We start from the raw sequence: 5,577 nt of genomic DNA, 5'->3' as shown, positions 1-5,577 counted from the left end.
CATAAACCCTTAGGGCAAGAAGAGCCTGGACTGAGATATTTCAAGTACTAAAAGAGAACAACCTCCAACCTAGACTGATGTATCCTGTAAAACCCTCTTTTGAAATGGATGGGGATATAAGATACTTTTATTCTTTAATTTCCTCTCTAAGACATTGGTTTTTTTCAGGAGGATGTTATTCAATTTCTTTGTGTTTTTTAAATTATGTGGTTTTTTTATGCTATTGATTCCAATCTAATAGCACTGTGGTCTAATAATGTATGGAAGATAACTTCAATTCCTCTGAATTTTCTTAATCAAGTTCTATGAGCTATCATGTATTCTGTTTTGTAGAATAAACTGAGTTTCAGTGAAATGAATGTGTATTCTGATTTTGTGTTGTGGAATATTCTCTAAACATCTATTAAGTATATTTGTTCAACTTTGGTTCAGTCCTAGAGTTTTATTTTATTCATGTCTACATGATCTCTCTACTTGTAACAGTGGGGTGTTTGTGGTCCCCAACTACAGTTGTATTATTGTTGATTTGTTTTTTCATGTCCATTTATATTTGATTTATTTATTTAGGTCCAGTACTATTTGGTGCATATACATTTATGATTGACATCTCCTCCTCTTAGACTGTTCCCTTTACAAGGTTGTTGTTACCTTCTTTATTTCTTTTAATAAGTTTTTGTGGAAATCTACATTTTCTTGAAACCAGATAGCTATCCCTGCTTTTTTCTGGGTTTCTGTCACTTGGAGGACTGATTTCCATCCTTTTACTTCCAGTGCATGAAATTGTTTAGAATTAAATGTGTTTCTTTTACAAAACATATTTCTGGAGTTTGCTTCTTAACCCGTCTGCGAGTCTATTTCTTTGGATTGGTGAACTGAGACCATTAACATTGATGCTTATAAATAATATGTATTGAATCATCTTGTCATAATATTTTCTAGTTTTTAGGTCTTTTTTTTTTTAATGTTATCCTCATTTCCTGTAACTTTTTTTTTGTTTGTTTGTTTGTCTAATGCCTTCACTCTGCTGGGCCTCATAGTGAAATGACTCTCTTTTATTTCTAGGATTTTTAAAGCATTTTTTGGAGTGCTGGTTTCGTTTTTATGAAGTTCATCAGGTGTTCTTTGTCATGGAGATATCTTATCTCCTCATCAATTTTGAAAGATTTTTAGAAAATTTTGCAGGGTACATCAATTTAGTTGGAGATTGTTTTCTTTTGGGGCTTGACATATTTCTCTCTAGGTTCTCCTTGATTTGAGAGTTTTTTTGAAAAGTCTGCTGTGATTCTGATGGGCTTTCCTTTGTATGTGATATGTTTCATTTCTCTATCTACTTGTACTACATTGTTCTTCTGTTGTGTTTCTGAGATCTAGACTATTACATGTCTAGGTATTGATCTTTTTATCAAGACTAGGTAGAGTCCTATATGCCTCACTTATCTTGATGTTAAATTATTTTCTTTTGCTGGGGAAGTTTTCTGCCATTTCTTCTGTGAACAGTTATTTATTTTATTTCATATGTCATTTTTCCTGTTTTTTTCATGGACTCCTGTAAGCATGATGTTATTCTTCTTTATATCATTTAGCAACTACTTGATCATATTCTCATATTGCAATTTTTAAGACATCTTCATTTTCTTTTCATGGTCACTAACAATAATCCTTTATATGTAGAGGACATACTCATAAGTGAAATAAATAAGTCACACATGTGTAAATACCAAATAGTATATCTGCTGTGAATAAATGATAATGGTGCATAAGATCCTAATGATATAATTGATTATGTGAAATAGGAAGAAAGGGGCTAAAGGTGTGGGGAAAGTGGGAAGGGTAGAGGAAAGCTAATAAGGGAAAATAAAAAAATATGAGAAAACGAAAAATGGAAATGAAGTGTTTCTAAGTGGGAAAGGTCAGGAGGGGGTGAAAGGAGGGCAGAGACAAGGGGAAAAATGAGAACAAAGACCTGTCATGTAAAGGTACAAGATCCCAATAATGACTGTAACTGTACTGTATACCTAATATGTACCAATAAACTCATGAGGAAAAAAAATCTTTTATTCTATATCTTATGTTTTTTCTTCACAATGGCTCATTCTACCGCAAGTAATTTCAGCAGAGTTTTTCATCTTCTGGATATATGTTTGCATGCATTTTATAGATTCCATTGCTTTCCTGTGTTGGACATTTGGGGTTTCCATTTCTTTCATATGCTCTATATTCATAGCTTCAATCATGCTCCTAAAAAAATCTATTTTTATCTGATTCTTTTCTGGATTCCCCAATCCTATCTTTCATTGTGCTCGCCTTCTCTGTAGTTATGTGGTAAATTATTTCTCTTTTGAATTTTTCTAGCGTCTCATTCATCTCTTTTGTTGCTTCCTGTGCTAGCAATTCAGAGTGTCTAGGTAGTTGATTATCAATTTTTTCCACCTCATTTCCCTCAGAATTTGCTTTGGTGAGCTGGAAATCTGTATTTGTGCCTTTTTAAGATATCTCATTTCTATTGTGGTTGTTGGTGACTTTTCTTGGCTTACTTCCTGGTATGACACTTCAATTTTTCTTATTGTAGCAATGTTACTTGTATTTGGAGCACTTATGAAATAATTGCTTTTCAGAGATGTGTTCCAGGTATAGCTGATCTTTAGTTTTTGCATCTCTAATGATTTATTGACAATCTCATTTTCAGTATACCAAGAAGGGCAATATTTTATCTCAATCATGATACCTTAGCCCAAGTGATACAATCAGCATCAGCAATAGCATCGAATGCTGTTGCTTAGGAAAGGGAAATCTGTAGTAACCTGTCATCTTTAACTGTGTGAACTAGATTAAAATAAAAGACCAGCCAAAATATTTTTGTAGTTAATAATCCCTTCAATATAGCAGATTTGCCCTTCAGGATGAGGACATAGAGGGAGTTGGGGAGTGAGGGATAGAGAGGTATAAGTAGAGGGAAAGGTTAGAAGTGAGATTAGAAAACACTGGATGATCACACAAACTTCGCAAGATTGTTTCAGATAAGAGGAAAAGACAGAGTTAAGGAATAAAGGTAAGAATAAAACAGTCTAATAGCAATAGTGAAGGTAGAAACTCTATTCACCTTCCTATAAAAATATATATTTTTTGTACCAGGGATTAAACTTGGGACCTTGTGCTTGCAAGCCAGGTAGCAGAAGCACTGAGCTAAGCCCCCAACTCCAAAATAATGATAATTGAGAGAAGAAAAGAAAGAGAAAACACTTTAAATAGGCCAACAAAAACAAAAAGGGAAAGAAATAAAAAAAAAGAAGGGAGAGAGAGAGAAAAGGATGAAGAGAAAGGCCTTCCTTCAAGGTGTGTCTCTGCTATCACAATACACTTTTACAATGGGTATGTTCTCAATGGCTTTGTTAAAGAAGTGTAAATCAAAATTACATTGAGATTTCACCTCATCCCAGTAAGAATAGATACCCCAAGAATTCAAACAACAATTAATGGTTGTAAGAATGCAGTTAAAAAGGAAAATTTCTGTATTGGTTTTGGAAATGTAAAATAGTAGAACCACTAAGGAAATTAGTATAGAGATTTCTAAAAAACAATCAAATATAGACACACAATTTGATCTAATTTTACCACTCTTTGGTACATTTCAGAAATAATTAAAGGTGAGACACTATAATGATACATACATTCCCCTGAATAAAATGTCACAATTCACAACAGGCAAGATGTACAAACACCCCTTATGCCCATCAACAGATAAATTTGCAAAGGGAATATAGTACATATAAAGAATAGAACATTATTCACACACAAAGATGATTGAAACCAGGTCCCTCATAAGAAAGAGAATAAGTATTATTATGATGAGCAAAATAAACCCCATATTTTTGGATTATACATGCTGGTAAAATCAGCATCACATAGATGAGTATGTCTAGACCTGACAGCAAGTCAAGGTGTAATCAGGCCTCATTCGACCATGACTGCAGCATCCTCTAAGTGCCTCACCATTCATACAGAAAAATGAATCCAGAGGACGAATTTTCCTGAACAACCATTATTCAGACCAATCCGAGGGGCTTTTTTGAAATGACAGGTTGACATTTTTCCATTCTAGAGCTTGTTTTTTTGTGGGGTGTTATCGATTTGTTATATGCTATAAAATAATTTTATTTTTTATCCTTGTACAAAGTAATTATTTTCTTCTTTCTTTCTAAGAATAAGAAAAAAATATTTAGGGAAAGAAAGCTTCTGTCTAAGAGAGATAGAAGGAGGATTCCCAAAAGGGGTTGCCCACCCACCCCACTTCTCAAAGATGTTTTATACAGGAAAGCCATGTGATGAGGTGAGTACAAAATGGGACAAAACTATAAGACCCAAAAGAAAATTGCAAGGTGAGCATGAGGTTGGGCAAGAACATGACCAACCAGTAATATTACAAGTACAGTCAACCAGGTAATATTGATTAAGTGGGGGTCAAATGGGGGAGCAAGTCACATAGCAGACATTCAAGGATTTTCAGTAAGGGTGGGGGTCAGGGATATTTCCTGGAAAGGCTGGGTTGAGAACCTTGGTCTCTCCACCCAGGTAATTGATACCTATTTAGAATATCAATCACTGCTATTTATCCCCAGGGAAAGCACAAAGGGTATAGTAGTTTCTCTCCTTTTACAATTCTGGCCTTCAGTGAATGTGTCTTTACTGTCCTTCATGTTAGCTCCTTGCTGTGTTGGTTCCTTGAAGTCTGGCTACTTGAGGACAGCCCTGTCTAACTGCCTATAAGATATCTAATAAATTTACCAATCTGCAATATTCCCCCCTACGAAAAAATACCCCTAACAGCTGTGAGGTGACAAAGGGTAAAGATGACTCTGGTTATTTCCATCTTAAGAGGGTCTTAGTTGTGATCAGCTGTTAGAGTTACACTAAAGAGGGTCTATCTTAATGCCTCCAGTATGAGCCAGGTATTGTCATCTTGGTAGATGCATAGCTTTTAAGTCTGGAGGAGACAAGGCCAAAGAGACAGTTAAGAATGCAGGGGCTATATTATAAGGTGAGCAGGATTGCTCTGAATAGAGCCCACAAAAAGGATAAGGAAAAGTTCCATGGGACTTCAGAATCCAACACAGAAGTGGTATGATATAGTTTAGTATTTATGAGCTATTGCAAGGTGGATCTGATGGATCCTCTTAAAAGTATATTTGTCATTGTTTCCATTTATACTACTGCATGGAGTTGGCTATCCTCTAGGTAAGAATAAACACAACTTTTAAGAAATTAGAGTGCATAATCTAAGCATGAGCACACTAGAATGAAAGAGCAGGTTGGGGATAAAGCCACAGTTAGAAATTGAAATAGTGATTAAACCTGCTGGCCTTTAGATGTTTTTCATTGATAAAGGTTATCTATAAGTCTGATACTTTGTCCTAGATCTCTCTAGATGTTGCGGTAAGGTAAGAGACAACTTGAAGAACAAATTTGCTAAGAAATATGAAACTCTACCTGAGCTCTTGTGGATTTTACCTTTTTTCTCTGATGATCTATAACAATGGCCAGCCACTGGTATAGCTGGAAACTGTCAGAAAGGTTCAGTGT

The sequence above is a fragment of the Fukomys damarensis genome, unplaced genomic scaffold (genome assembly GCF_012274545.1).
Source record: "Fukomys damarensis isolate Sample0158 unplaced genomic scaffold, DMR_v1.0_HiC HiC_scaffold_37, whole genome shotgun sequence".
In the NCBI taxonomy this organism is placed as follows: Eukaryota; Metazoa; Chordata; class Mammalia; order Rodentia; family Bathyergidae; genus Fukomys; species Fukomys damarensis.
This window is presented reverse-complemented; position numbering follows the sequence as displayed.